Consider the following 17,016-nt stretch of genomic DNA (forward strand, 5'->3'; position numbering starts at 1 on the left):
ACCAGCTTGAACATCTGGATGTTCACAGTTCACGTATTGCTGAAGCCTGGCTTGGAAAATTTTGAGCATGACTTTATTAGTGTGTGAGATGAGTGCAAATGTGCGGTAGTTTGAGCATTCTTTGGCATTGCCTTTCTTTGGGATTGGAATGAAAACTGACCTTTTCTAGTCCTGTGGCCACTGCTGAGTTTTCCAAATTTGCTGGCATATTGAGTGCAGAACTATTACAGCATAATCTTTCAGGATTTTGAAATAGCTCAACTGGAATTCCATCGGTTCCACTAGCTTTGTTTGTAGTGATGCTTTCTAAGGCCCACTTGACTTCACATTCCAGGATATTGGTTCTAGGTGAGTGATCACACCATCCTGATTATCTGTGTTGTGAAGATCTTCTTTGTATAAATCTCTGTATTCTTGCCACCTCTTGCTAATATCTTCTGTTTCTGTTACCTCCATACCATTTCTGTCCTTTATTTAGCCCATCTTTGCCTGAAATGTTCCCTCGGTATCTCTAATTTTCTTGAAGAGATTTTTAGTCTTTCCCATTCTATTGTGTTCCTTTATTTCTTTGCACTGATCACTGAGGAAGGCTTTCTTATCTCTCCTTCCTATTCTTTAGAACTCTTCATTCAAATGGGTATACTTTTCCTTTTCTCCTTTGCCTTTCACTTCTCTTCTTTTCATATCTATTTGTAAGGCCTCCTCAGATAGCCATTTTGCTTTTTTGTATTTCTTTATCTTGGGAAGGGTCTTGATCCTGTCTCCTGTGCAATGTCAGGAGCCTCCATCCATAATTCACTGTCCTGTCTTTCTATCAGATCTTGTCCCTTAAATCTATTTCTCACTTCCACTGTATAATCTTAAGGGATTTGATTTAGGTGATTCCTGAATGGTCTAGTGGTTTTCCCTACTTTCTTCAATTTCAGTCTGAATTTGGCAATAAGGAGTTCACGATCTGAGCCACAGTCAGCTCCCAGTCTTGTTTTGCTGACTGTATAGAGCTTCTCCAACTTTGGCTGCAAAGAATATAATCAATCTGATTTCAATATTGATCATCAGATGATGACCATGTGTAGAGTTTTCTCTTGTGTTTTTGGAAAGGGTGTTTGCTGTGACCAGTGCATTTTCTTGGCAAAACCTTATTTGCCTTTGCCCTGCTTAATTATGTACTCCAATGCCAAATTTGCCTGTTGCTACAGGTGTTTCTTGACTTCCTACTTTTGCATTCAAGTCCCCTATAATGAAAAGGACATCTTTTTTGGGTGTTAGTTCTAGAAGGTCTTGTAGGTTTTCATAGAACCATTCAACTTCAGCGCATAGAGTTGGATTACTCTGATTTTGAATGGTTTGCCTTGGAACCGACCAGAAATCATTCTGTTGTTTTTGAGATTGCATACAAGTACTGCATTTTGGACTCTTTTGCTGGCTATGATGGCTACTCGATTTCTTCTAAGGAATTCTTGCCCACAGTAGTACATATAAGGGTCATCTGAGTTAAATTCATCCACTCCAGTCCATTTTAGTTCACTAATTCCTAAAATGTCGACGTTCACTCTTTGCATCTCCTGTTTGACCACTTCCAATTTGCCTTGATTCTTGGACCTAATATTTCAGGTTCCTAAGGCGGCACAGACGCGAGAGACGCCGGCCCCTGTGCAACCGACCTCCCAAAGAGGCGTGGCCATGAGGAGCTACCCCATGCCTGAGGCCAGGGCTGGTGGTCGAGAGGAGCTACCCCACGTCCAATAGGCGGTGGCTGTGCCAAGAGGAGCTGCTCCACGTTCAAGGTCAGGAGGGGCGGCCTTGAGGACATACCCCTCATCCAAGGTAAGGTGCAGCGGCTGCACTTTCTTGGAGCAATTGTGAAGAGATATCCCACGCCCAAGGTAAGAGAAACCCAAATAAGATGGTAGGTATTGCGAGGGGGCATCAGAGGGCAGACACACTGAAATCATAATCACAGGAAACTAGTCGATCTGATCACATGGACCACAGCCAAAAGTGGTCCACTGGAGAAGGGAATGGCAAACCAGTTCAGTATACTTGCCTTGAGAACCCCATGAACAGTATCAAAGGGCAAAATGATAGGATACTGAATGAGGAATTCCCCAGGTCGGTAGGTGCCCAGCATGCTACTGGAGCTCAGTGGAGAAATAACTCTAGAAGGAATAAAGAGATGGAGCAAAAGCAAAACCAATACCCAGTTGTGGATGTGACCGGTGATAGAACCAAGGTCCGGTGCTGTAAAGAGCAATATTGCATAGGAACCTGGAATGTTAGGTCCATGAATCAAGGTAAATTGGAAGTGGTCAAACAGGAGATGACAAGAATAAACATAGACATTCTAGGAATCAGTGAATTAAAATGGACTGGAATGGGTGAATTTAACTCAGATGACCATTCTATCGACTACTGTGGGCAGGAATTCCTTAGAAGAAATGGAATAGCCATCATGGTCAATGAAAGAGTCCAAAATGCAGTACTTGGGTGCAATCTTAAAAATGACAGAATGATTTCTGTTCGTTTCCAAGGCAAACCATTCAATATTACAGTAATCCAGGCCTATGCCCCAACCAGTAATGCTGAAGAAGCCGAAGTTAATTGATTCTATGAAGACCTACAAGACCTTTTAGAACTAACACCCAAAAAAGATGTCCTTTTCATTATAGGGGACTGGAATGCAAAAGTAGGAAGTCAAGAAACATCTGGAGTAACAGGCAAATTTGGCCTTGGAGCATGGAATGAAGCAGGGCAAAGGCTAATAGAGTTTTGTCAAGAAAACGCACTGGTCATAGCAAACACCCTCTTCCAATAACACAAGAGAAGACTCTACACATGGACATCAGCAGATGGTCAACACCAAAATCAGATTGATTATATTCTTTGCAACCAAAGATGGAGAAGCTGTATACAGTTAGCGAAAACAAGACCAGGAGCTGACTGTGGCTCAGATCATGAACTCCTTATTGCCAAATTCAGACTTAAATTGAAGAAAGTAGGGAAAACCACTAGACCATTCAGATATGACCTAAATCAAATCCCTTATGATTATACAGTGGAAGTGAGAAATAGATTTAAGGGACTAGATCTGATAGATAGAGTGCCTGATGAACTCTGGACGGAGGTTCGTGACATTGTACAGGAGACAGGGACCAAGATCATCCCCATGGAAAAGAAATACAAAAGAGTGAAATGGCTGTCTGAGGAGGCCTTACAAATAGCTGTGAAAAGAAGAGAGACGAAAAGCAAAGGAGAAAAGCAAAGATATAAGCATCTGAATGCAGAGTTCCAAAGAATAGCAAGGAGAGATAAGAAAGCCTTCCTCAGTGATCAATGCAAAGAAATAGAGGAAAACAACAGAATAGGAAAAACAAGAGACCTCTTCAAGAAAATTAGAGATTCCAAGGGAACATTTCATGCAAAGATGGGCTCGATAAAGGACAGAAATGGTATGGACCTAACAGAAGCAGAAAATATTAAGAAGAGATGGAAAGAAAAAACAGAGGAACTGTACAAAAAAGATCTTCACGACCAAGATAGTCACGATGGTGTGATCACTGACCTAGAGCCAGACATCTTGGAACGTGAAGTCAAGTTGGCCTTAGAAAGCATCACTACGAACAAAGCTAGTGGAGGTGATGGAATTCCAGTTGAGCTATTTCAAGTCTTGAAAGATGATGCTGTGAAAGTGCTGCATTCAATATGCCAGCAAATTTGGAAAACTCAGCAGTGGCCACAGGACTGGAAGAGGTCAGTTTTCATTCCAATCCTAAAGAAAGGCAATGCCAAAGAATGCTCAAACTACCGCACAGTTGCACTCATTTCACACGCTAGTAAAGTCATGCTCAAAATTCTCCAAGCCAGGCTTCAGCAGTATGTGAACCGTGAACTCCCAGATGTTCAAGCAGGTTTTAGAAAAGGCAGAGGCACCAGAGATCAAATTGCCAACATCTGCTGGATCATGGAGAAAGCAAGAGAGTTCCAGAAAAACATCTATCTCTGCTTTACTGACTATGCCAAAGCCTTAGACTGTGTGGATCACAATAAACTGTGGAACATTCTGAAAGAGACGGGAATCCCAGACCACCTGACCTGCCTCTTGAGAAACCTGTATGCAGGTCAAGAAGCAACAGTCAGAACTGTACATGGAACAACAGACTGGTTCCAAATAGGAAAAGGTGTACATCAAGGTTGTATATTGTCACCTTGCTTATTTAACTTATATGCAGAGTACATCATGAGGAACGCTGGGCTGGAAGAAGCACAAGCTGGAATCAAGATTGCTGGGAGAAATATCAATAACCTCAGATATGCAGATGACACCACCCTTATGGCAGAAAGTGAAGAGGAACTCAAAAGCCTCTTGATGAAAGTGAAAGAGGAGAGTGAAAAGGTTGGCTTGAAGCTCAACATTCAGAAAACAAAGATCATGGCATCTGGTCCCATCACTTCATGGGAAATAGGTGGAAAAACAGTGGAAACAGTGTCAGACTTTATTTTTTGGGGCTCCAAAATCACTGCAGATGCTGATTGCAGCCATGAAATTAAAAGACGCTTACTCCTTGGAAGGAAAGTTATGACCAGCCTTGATAGTATATTAAAAAGCAGAGACATTACTTTGCCAAGCAAGGTCCGTCTAGTCAAGGCAATGGTTTTTCCCGTGATCATGTATGGATGTGAGAGTTGGACTGTGAAGAAAGCTGATCACTGAAGAATCGATGCTTTTGAACTGTGGTGTTGGAGAAGACTCTTGAGAGTCCCTTATACTGCAAGGAGATCCAACCAGTCCATTCTAAAGGAGATCAATCCTGGGTGATCATTGGAAGGACTGATGCTAAAGCTGAAACTGCAATATTTTGGCCACCTCATGCCACGAATTGACTCACTGGAAAAGATTCTGATGCTGGGAAAGGTTGGGGGCGGGAGGAGAAGGGGATGACAGAGAATGAGATGGCTGGATGGCATCACCGACTCTGTGAACATTAGTTTGAGTGAACTCCGGGAGTTGGTGATGGACAGGGAGGCCTGGCGTGCTGTGATTCGTGGGGTCACGGAGAGTCGGACACGACTGAGAGACTGAACTGAACTGAACTGAACTGAACCGAAGCTATATTGCTCTTTACAACATTGGGCCTTGCTTCCATCACAAGTCACATCCACAACTGGGTATTGTTTTTGCTTTGGCTCCATCTCTTTATTCTTTTGGAGTTAGTCTCCACTGATCTCCAGTAGCATATTGGGCACCCCTTGACCTGGAGAGTTCGTCTTTCAGTGTCCTATCTTTTTGCCTTTTCATACTGTCCATGGGGTTCTCAAGGCAAGAATACTGAAGTGGTTTGCCACTCCCTTTCCACTGGACAGCATTTTGTCAGAACTCTCCACCATGACCCGCCCATCTGGACGGTTCCCTACACAGCATGGCTCATAGTTTCATTTAGTTAGACGAGGCTGTGGTCCATGTGATGAGACTGGTTAATTTTCTGTGACTGTGGTTTTCAGTCTGTCTGCCTTCTGATGGAGAAGGATAAGAGGCTTATAGAAGCTTCCTGATGGGAAAGACTAACTGAGGGGGAAACTGCTCTTGTTCTAACAGGTGTGGCTATTCTCCATAAATCTTTAATACATTGTATTCATGCATCAGGTTAAATATCACATTCTCTTAGAAACAGTGATATTTGATAGATTGCAGGTTGTGTTTTTTGCTTTGTATTCCTGTTTATATTAAATTTTATTTCAACTGCTAGTTTTTCTGATCACCTGGTGGTAAATTCTGTTAGGTTAGATACACAGGCCTATGTTTAGCCCATGTCTCTTGTTAACTTTTTGTACCTGTGGTATATAACTCAGTAATTGGGACATATTTATTCAATGAATGTTTGTTTAGTGAGTGACTAACAATGGGTAGGCTGGTTTCCTACAAATGGCCTTGGTTTCTATGACAGAAGGTCTTAACCTTTAAAAATCCTTGCAATTTGAATGTCTGTGTTTCCTCAACATCCATATATTGAAATGACAACGTCCAAGGTAGTTTATGAGGTTGGGCTTTTAATAGGTGCATAAGTCATGAGGATGGAGCCCTTATGAATGGGATGATTTATGTCTAGCAACTTTTACATGTCAGGATGCAACGAGAATTCTGAAACTGGGAAGAGTACCTTTACCTGACCCTGAACTTAGACTTTCAGCCTCCAGAACTGTAAGAAACACATTTCTACCATTTATAAGATACCCAGTCTTGTGATATTTTTGTTATAGCAGCCCAAACAAGCTAAGACATATTTAACAGGGTGTTGGATTCACAATTAATCTGTTTCTGTGGTCTGTTACCAAACTCTGTTACCTCACTACAACTATACTGCATATTTATGTGCAGATACACTGTGATTATTTCAGGTCTTTCATGGAGCTGCATTCACTCTTGACTCCAAGCTTTTCCACATGCAACTTTTTTTATGTATAGCGTGCTCTTCAATCTCCTTGCTCCTCTTATCTTTGAGCTTTAAAGAATCTTTATTTGTTAACTTCTTAATAAGAAGTATTATACTCACTAGAACAACATTTGTTTTCTTATTTATATTGCAGAACTTCTCTCCTTTACCACTTTATGTGGTCCCTTTTAGCACAGTGATGGTACAGACTAAAACCTCAATGAATATGTATTGATAACTAAAAGAATGCTTGCGATCAACTATATTCAAAATATTGAGACTAAAGTATAGCGTAGGATGTAGATTTTCCATGACAAAAAATAAAGACTATGCCATCATCTGGTATCAATCTATAGTCCCTTTCATTAAAAAAAGAAAAAAAAAAGCAATATTGCTTAATAAATGTAGTTAAGGTCTGGTCTCATAATCATTGGCTCTAGAGCTTCTTTCTAACATTTCAATTTTACTTAATGATACATTGATTGATATGGTAGGGAAACATTTCTTGTTAATTTTTAGTCATTGCTAATAATTATATACAATTCTATATCTTTCCTTTATTTTTTATTGAGCCCTTAGAATGGTTATATAAGACTTCATTTCTTTCTAAATAATGTTGGGTGTATTCATATTTTTTCATAAAAAAATCAACTTCCTTTTTGTGACCTTCAAAGTTTTAATGTAGTTTTTGATGGTATGATTATGATTATGTCGGTGGGCGGTGGTGGTGTAGGGGGAGACTCTCTCCTTCACACTGCTGCTGCTGCTGCTAAGTCGCTTCAGTAGTGTCCGACTCTGTGTGACCCCAGAGACGGCACCCCACCAGGCTCCCCCGTCCCTGGGATTCTCCAGGCAAGAACACTGGAGTGGGTTGCTATTTCCTTCACATTGAGAGACCCATAAAATGATGGATTTGCCATTTTCCCAGATTTATTATAATTCTTATTATCACTAGTGTACTATTTATTCACTTAATTTGTTGTATGTAATTTATGAGCTCTTATTTAATACCATTAATTCACTAATTATATTTTTACTAACAATTTCAAATCAACACAGTAATAACTATTATTTGTTTAACCTTTTCTGTGGAAGCAAAGTACTGCTTTCAACAATTATGTGTCAGCAAATCATGCCAACAAATCATGTGTCAGATACTATTAATAGTGTAATGCTGCTGCTGAAGAAACTCCCAGTGCAGTGACGCAGTGGAAATAAAATCCATATATGCTCAGTATTTTAATCATTGTACTATGTCATCTCAAAATTAAAGGAAAATTAATGAAAAATATTAATTGTGCAAAATAGAATGCATTTACAAATGCAGTTATTTCTAAAGTATACAGAAAGCTTGGTTAAGAAAAATTAGGGCCATGCAGAAAGAATAAGAGGGGGCCTAATGATTAGAAGCTCTAAACATGCATTGAGAGGAATTAATTCTCATAAAATCTTCCTAATCCTTATATTATCAACCTTATGGTGTCTTTTAAATCTACATTCTATAAACTGAAAATAGAATACAATTCACAAGACTTTGAAGCACTTAAAGCCGTATATTCAGTTTACATTTTCCCAGTAATTTTTACAGAATGATTTATAAAAAAGAAAACTAAATATATTAAGCTCTCTATAAATTATGATCATATATGGATATTCCTTACCTTTTTCATATCATTAACTTCAAAGATCCCTTATTCTTCTTGAATCATCATACTACATTATTCTTTTTGTGCTAAAACATTTTAAAAATGTCCACCTATATAGATTCTCAACAATGATGGCTTTGGTATGGTGACTCCACACAGACAAGACAGAAGACCTAAACACATAAACCAAAGCATATACCTATGTGACAAGAATTTATTTATTTATTTTTATTTTTTGATATATTTTTTAATGTGCTAGACAAATTGTGAACAAGTGATTCTGCATTATATATGGGCCTTGACTTGGAACACAGAATCTGCATTGAGGTGAGTGATACGACCGCTTGATTTTAAAACAGAAGTTATTAGCTAATGCACATTTACTAATCCACCTAGAACACTGCCCCATTTCTGAGATCAGCTCTGGAAAAATTACTAGAAGTATCTTTAAAGTTTATGAAAAATACTTCCTTATTGTTTTCATACAAATCAATAGCTTCATTGATAATATTTTAATGACAAATATTAGTAAATACAAAATTAAAATAATGAGCATAGACTTTAGAATTTCCTTTAAAATGATTTTGGTCTCAGGTATAAATTTTCCCACTTAACTAGCTTAAAATATACTCTTTGATAGGAAAACTTACACTGTATCTAGTATACAATATAATGGATATAGGAAAACTCCACTGGGAAGTTTGACACAGCATTTCGGAAACCCCAGAGTTCTTTCCTCATTGTTTTCTTTAATTTTATTATTTTCCTTTCGTATTCACTTGCTTTTGATGTACTGGTATATTTTACTGTTCTGACTAGCTTAAGCGACCTTGTCAACAGTTCAGTTGTTGAATAAGGCAAAGTGTTAGTTATAGTGTGAAAATGTAGTGTGCTGTCAGAAAAGGGCAAGCCATTAATTTTCAAATTTCAACTTCTCGTGTTCCATACCTCAGTGATGGCTAAAAAGCCTCTTGTATGAATTACTATTTAGAGAAACATGGCATATGCGTTTATGAAGCTTCATAATTATGCATAATACAAACCTTCATCCTACAAAACTACACTTATGGGGTGTTTGTGGTGGCTTTTTCTTTCCTTTAAAAAAATCAAGGGACCTGTAAACCATAAAATGGAGATGATTTTTAGGCATGTAATTCAGGGCAGAAACATATCTTGTAAGAAATGACCTAAAAACCCCATGTCAAAGAAGACTGTTGTCAAATAATCTAGATAATTTTTGAAGTTGGGAACAATCAGAGTAAATTTATGCTACTGATACAATACATTTATGTCAAAATCTTTGTATAAATAAGATATCAGAGTGTATGGAAGTTCACAACCTTGCTTCAGAGTAGAGTGGCTGGAAACTGTATGACAGTAATCATGCAAAATGGCAAATATTATGTAAAGGCAATGATTATGTGTTATTGTTCTATCAAACCATAGCATTATCATTAGATCCTGTGGATACATGGAAATTACTCTGAACACTCCTAGAAACTTTGAAACATCTGTGGTGTGTATAATTTCTGTCATTTTATGATATTTAAGTATCAAATATTATATAGTTTTTAGGATTACTCTGAACTCCTATTTACATAATGTGAGAATGAAAGGAAACAAGATTTTTCCATAGAGTTCTCAGTAGAGAACCATAGTGATATATGAGAGTTTAATTTAACATCAGTGGCCTAATTCTGTGTTTCTTAGCCTTTGGACTCTTGGACATTTTGTGCTGCATAATTCTTTCTTGTTGGGGGAGAGCATGTGCTGTGCTTTGCAATATTAAGTGGTACCCCAGGAATTTATTTACTGGGACCAGTAATGCTGCTCCCTTCCAGAAAACAAAAATTGTCTTGACACATTGCCAAATGTTCTATTGAAGATCAAAAAACCATGTTAGGTCAGAACCACTGGAATAAAGCAATATGGGATAACTTTTTTAAGATGAAATAAATGTAAGGGAATCAATTCTTGTCAAAATATCTGAATATGATCTCTCTTTTCTCTCTTTTTGTTGCTTCACCTAGAAGACCATATCAATGAACTAGAGCAAAGAAAAAAAAAATAGACAACTTTAAAAAGATACATGACCTCAATATTCATAGCCATATTACTTACAATTGCCAAGATGTGGAAGCAACCTAAATATTCATCAGATATGAGATATATCTACACACACATTCATATACACATAGACATACAATGGAATACCACTCAGCTGCAAAAAAGAAGGAAATTTTGCCATTTGCAGCAACATAGGTGAAAGTAGAGGGCATTATGCTAAGTGATACGTCACACAAACACTATGATATCACTTATATGTAGAATCTAAAACATACATAAACTAGTGAAAATAACAAAAAGGAGGCAGACTAAAAGATATAGAGGACAAATTAGTGGTTACTAGTTCAGGGGTGGGGTATTAGAGGAGGTGGAGAAAGTGTGAGGTACAAAGTAATGAGTGTAAGATAGGTTAAAAGAATGTATTGTACAACATAAATAAATAGCCAATATTTAGCAATAACTCAAGTGGACTTTTCCCTTCTCCAGGGGATCTTCCCCACCCAGGAATCAAACCCAGGTCTCCCATAGTGCAGGTGGATTCTTTACCACCTGAGTCACAAGGAAGGCCCAGTAACATTAAACACAGTATTTAATAAATAATATACTTTTTAAATTAATCTTACTTTAGCAGCATTAAAAGTGTAAAAGTGAAAAGTTCAGAAAAGCCTCTAGTCAACTCTGATATATACCAAAAATAAATGTTTCAGTTCTGTTCACTTCAGTCGCTCAGTCGTGTCCAACTTTTTGTGACCACAAGAATCGCAGCATGCCAGGCCTCCCAGTCCATCACCAACTCCCAGAGTTCACCCAAACTCATGTGTATCAAGTCTGTGATGCCTTCCAGCCATCTCATTCTCTGTCGTCCCCTTCTCCTCCTGCCCCCAATCCCTCCCAGCATCAGAGTCTTTTCCAATCATACAACTCTTCGCATGATGTGGCCAAAGTATTGGGGTTTCAACCTCAGCATCAGTCCTTCCAATGAACAGCCAGGACTAATTTCCTTTAGGAACGAATGGTTGGATCTCCTTGCAGTCCAAGGGACACTTAGGAGTCTTCTCCATCATGACAGTTAAAAAGCACCAATTCTTCGGCACTCAGTTTTCTTCACAGTTCAACTCTCACATCCATACATGACCACTGGAAAAACTATAGACTTGACTAGACGGACCTTTGTTGGCAAAGTACAATCTCTGCTTTTTAATGTATTATCTAGGTTGGTCATAACTTTCCCTCCAAGGAGTAAGCGTCTTTTAATTTCATGGCTGCAATCACCATCTGCAGTGATTTTGGAGGCCCCCCAAAAAATAACTTCAACCACTGTTTCCACTGTTTCACCATCTATTTCCCATGAAGTGATGGGACCACATGCCATAATCTTAGTTATCTGAATGTTGAGTTTTAAGCCAACTTTTTCTCTCTCCCCTTTCACTTTCATCAAGAGACTTTTTAGTTCCTCTTCACTTTCTGCCATAAGGGTGGTGTCATCTGCATATGTGAGGTTATTGATATTTCTCCTGGAAATCTTGATTCCAGCTTGTGCTTCTTCCAGCCCAGCGTTCCTCATGATGTACTCTGCATATAAGTTAATTAAGCAGGGTGACAATATACAGCCTTGACGTACGCATTTTCCTATTTGGAACCAGTCTGTTGTTCCATGTCCAGTTTCAATTGTTGCTTCTTGACCTGCATATAGGTATCTCAAGAGGCAGATCAGGTGGTCTGGTAGTCCCATCTCTTTCAGAATTTTCCACAGTTTATTGTGATCCACACAGTTAAAGGCTTTGGCATAGTCAATAAAGCAGAAATAGATGTTTTTGCTGGAACTCTCTTGCTTTTTCCATGATCCATTGGATGTTGGCAATTTGATCTCTGGTTCCTTTGCCTTTCTTAAAACCTGCTTGAACATCTGGGAGTTCACGGTTCACGTATTGCTGAAGCCTGGCTTGGAGTATTTTGAGCATGACTTTACTAGCATGTGAGATGAGTGCAATTGTGCGGTAGTTTGAGCATTCTTTGGCATTGACTTTCTTTGGGATTGGGATGAAGACTGACCTTTTCCAGTCCTGTGGCCAGTGCTGAGTTTTCCAAATTTGGTGGCATATTGAGTGCAGCACTTTCACAGCATCATCTTTCAGGATTTTAAATAGCTCAACTGGAATTCCATCACCTTCACCAGCTTTGTTCGTAGTGATGCTTTCTAAGGCCCACTTGACTTCACATTCCAGGATGTCTGGCTCTAGTTGAGTGATCACACAATCGTAATTATCTTGGTCTTGAATATCTTTTTTGTACAGTTCTGTTTATTCTTGCCACCTCTTCTTAATATCTTCTGCTTCTGTTAGGTCCATGCCATTTCTGTCCTTTATCGAGCCCATCTTTGCGTGAAATGTTCCCTTGGTATCTCTAATTTTCTTGAAGAGATCTCTTGTCTTTCCTATTCTGTTGTTTTCCTCTATTTCTTTGCATTGTTCGCTGAGGAAGGCTTTCTTATCTCTCCTTGCTATTCTTTGGCACTCTGCATTCAGATGCTTATATCTTTCCTTTTCTCCTTTGCTTTTCTCTTATTTTCACAGCTATTTGTAAGGCCTCCTCAGACAGCCATTTTGCTTTTGGCATTTATTTTCTATGGGGATTGTCTTGATCCCTGTCTCCTGTACAATGTCATGAACCTCCATCCATAGTTCATCAGGTACTCTATCAGATCTAGTCCCTTAAATCTATTTCTCACTACTACTGTATAATCGTAAGGGATTTGATTTAAGTCATACCTGAACGGTCTATTGGTTTTCCCTACTTTCGTCAATTTAAGTCTGAATTTGGCAATAAGGATTCACAATCTGAATCACAGTCTGCTTCCAGTCTCGTTTTTGCTGACTGTATAGAGCTTCTCCATCTTTGGCTGCAAGGAATATAATCAATTTGATTTCGGTGTTGACCATCTGGTGATGTCCATGTGTGGAATCTTGTCTTGTGTTGTAGAAAGTGGATGTTTGCTTTGACCAGTGTGTTCTCTTGACAAAACTCTATTAACCTTTGCCCTGCTTCATTCTGTATTCCAAGGCCAAATCTGCCTGTTACTCCAGGTGTTTCTTGACATCCTGCTTTTGCATTCCAGTATCCTGTACTGAAAAGGACATCTTTTTTGGGTGTTAGTTGTAAAAGGCCTTGTAGGGCTTCATAGAACCGTTCAACTTCAGCTTCTTCAGCATTACTGGTTGGGGCATTGGCTTGGATCACCATGATATTGAATGATTTGCCTTGGAAACGAACAGAAATCATTTTGTCATTTTTGAAATTGCATCCAAGTACTGTATTTAAGACTCTTTTGTTGACCATGATGGCTACTCCATTTCTTCTAAGGGATTCCTGCCCACAGTAGTAGATATAATGGTCATCTGAGTTAAATTCACCCATTCCAGACCATTTTAGTTCTCTGATTCCTAGAATGTTGATGTTCAATCTTGCCATCTCCTGTTTGACCATTTCCAATTTGCCTTGATTCATGGACCTAACATTCCAAGTTCCTATGCAATATTGCTCTTTACCGCATTAGACCTTGCTTCCATCACCAGTCACATCCACAACCGGGTATTGTTTTTGCTTTGGCTCCACCTCTTCATTCTTTCTGGAGTTATTTATCCACTGATTTCCTGTAGCATATTGGGCATCTATCAACCTGGGGAGTTCCTCATTCAGTATCCTATCATTTTGCCTTTTCATAGTGTTCATGGGTCTCTCAAGGCAAGAATACTGAAGTGTTTTGCCATTCCCTTTTCCAGTGGACCATATTCTGTCAGACCTCTCCACCATGACCCATTCATCTTGGGTGGCCCCACACGACATGGCTTAGTGTCATTGTGTTAGCCAAGGCTGTGATCCATGTGATCAGATTGGCTAGTTTTCTGTGATTATTGTTTCAGTGTGTCTGCCCTCTGATGCCCTTTCGCAACACCTACCGTCTTACTTGGGTTTCTCTTACCCTGGACCAGGGGTATCTCCTCACAGCCACCCCTCCTGAGTGTGAACATGGAGTAGCTCCTCTCGGCACTCCTGTGAGCTCCCAGCCACCACTCCTTGGACGTGGGGTTGCTCCTCTTGGCCACCGCCCCTGACCTCTGGAGTGGGGTAGCTCCTCTGGGCCCTGCCATATAAATGTTTAGTAAACACTTATGCAACTATTTTTGTGCTGACTTCAGAAATTAGGCTTCTTCTCCTGATATCTCTGTTCATATGACACAATTACAAATATTTATAATGGGGAAGAGGGTGACATTCTTTATTTGACTTTCCTTATGAAATAAGTTGTATGCAAGCCCTGTCTTCTAAACTTACACTGATAAGCTCCATGTGAAGCACAGGAAAGCTTCCTAATCAGCAGAGCCTGCTAAATTGACTGCAATCAATTATTAGGAATCTGTGCTCTCTACCATATAATTCTTAGTTGAAATTAACAAAAATTTTCCTTCACCCTTTTTCAATTGATAGCATCAAAATATAATTTTTGTGCTAATTTGGCATCTTTGAGTATTCTCTGCTTTTATTGACCAGGAGTGAGAAGAGTTACTGAACACTGAATACAAGAATCTCCAACTTCTATTCCAAACATCTCCACTTTTTAAATCTACGGTCCCTTGAGAGTGCAAAAAGTCCTAAGATAATTATTTGCACATACTTTGATTTGTCTGGGTGAATTCCTATTTTTCAATAGTATGTAATCAGAAGGAAAAAAAAGAAGAAATCAGTTGGATACTGAAACTGATATAAAACTACAATTTTCTCCCATAACAGCCAATGTTAACATATAGTTATCAAAATGGATTGACTTTACATATGTACATAGTTTAACCTTAACATATACAATAAACTCATGCTGATAAAGCATGCATTTATCTAATTTTTAATATTAAAGGGCTAGTTAATTTTTAAGACTTCCTAGGTGGCACAGTCGGAGAAGGCAATGGCAAGCCACTCCAGTACTCTTGCCTAGAAAATCCCATGGACAGAGGAGCCTGGTAGGCTGCAGTCCATGGGGTTGCTACTAGTCAAACACTACTGAACGACTTCACTTTCACCTTTCACTTTCATGCATTGGAGAAGGAAATGGAAGCCCACTCCAGTGTTCTTGCCTGGAGAATCCCAGGGATGGGGGAGCCTGGTGGGCTTCCGTCTATGGATTCACATAGAGTCGGACATGACTGAAGCAACTTAGCCGCAGCAGCAGCAGCAGATGGCACAGTGGTAAAGAATCTGGAGACAAGAGATCCAAGTTTGATCCCTGGGTCAGGAAGATCCCCTGGAGTAGGAAATGGCAACTCACTCCAGTTTTCTTACCTGGAAGCCTGGAAAATTCCATGGACAGAGGAGTCTGGCAAGCTACAGTCCACAGGGTCACACAGAGTCAGACATAACCAAATGACTGAGCACACACAGCACAGTTAAACTTAATATGAAAAAAAAGTTTCTTCTTTCAAAATTATTTGAAATTCACACCTTTAGGCTACAACAGTTCTAAATTTCTAAATCTGTGCCAGTTTATAAATTGTGAAAGACATTTGAAGGGAAATAACTGTTTATCCTAAGATTTTGTACCTATCTTGTTAAAATAATTATCAAACCATTTTTCTGAAATTTTACATTGGTGTTAAAAAACATGGTAAGGAATTCAGATATCTCATTTTTTTCCAATCCATAGTTGTGAGTTTTGGAGTATGACTAGTCCTCTATAAGATGGATAAGTAACTTAGATTGTCATTTGAACTATTTCAATACTCTTTGCCAAAACCTGTAAATACTGATTGTGTCTCCAGAACTTAACTCTCCCTTGTAAATAGATGCCAGCATAAACCATTGTCAGATGTTATATTCACAGAAACTATAGCCTTTAGCCAAGGATGGTGAGAATTATTTTTCTGCAGGTTTCTTAGCAAGTACTGATGGTGAAATCTACACCTTGCTCTTTACCACATTCTTTCAAGGGAAATACACCCTAGTGAAGTTTTCAGCTTAAAATGTCCCTTAAGAATTGAATAAATTGAAACTGCCCGAGGGGATGGATTATTGAATGTTTTCTTTGCAAGATATTAAAAACAAAAAGAGGGAGTGCTTTCACGACCCAGCGGTAAACAGTCTTGGTCTCTTAATGGAACACCTATTTGCAGCTGTTATCCCTTGTTTTTCTATAAAAGACACAGGAAAATAAAGAGTAGGAGCAGTGCAAAAATAGACATATGTGTATAACACCAGGAAATCACTGTGAACTTCCTGGAAAATAATGTAGGTGGCATTGTATGTGGTGGTTTAATGTCTAGGCTTTAAAATTAAAATTAGACACATATGATTTTGAATTCTAGATTTGTATTTGCTAACCAAGAATGTGTTATCTGCTTTTTTGTTGCAGTTTTAATGTGTTCTTGCTTAAGTCTTTGCATTTTCTCCTTTATCCACACGCTCACTTATACTATCGGTGTTTTTATTGATGTTTTACAGATGACAAATCTGAATGAGCCTCAGAGAGGTTGTTTAATGTCACAGAACTAGTTAGTGGAAAGTACAGGTTAAAGACAAGTTCTGTTACCTTCCCCTTCCCAAAACTTAGGGCTTCCCAGGTGGCAGGATGGTAAAGAATTCAAATGCCAATGCAGGGGATGCAAGAGACAGAGGTTTGATCTCTGAGTTGGGAAGAATCCCTGCAATAGGAAAAGGCAACCCATCCCAGTATTCTTGTCTGGAAAATTTCATGTACAGAGGAGCCTGGCAGTATACAGTCCATGGAATCACAAAGAATCAGACCTAACTGGGCACGCACACATGTACACATCCTAAGACTTAACCAAGGAGAGATCAAAAAAATTAGAACAAAACACACAAAAATATTA

This window comes from Moschus berezovskii, chromosome 5 (genome assembly GCF_049115385.1).
Source record: "Moschus berezovskii isolate FMDL1 chromosome 5, NW_MosBer_1.0, whole genome shotgun sequence".
Lineage (NCBI taxonomy): Eukaryota > Metazoa > Chordata > Mammalia > Artiodactyla > Moschidae > Moschus > Moschus berezovskii.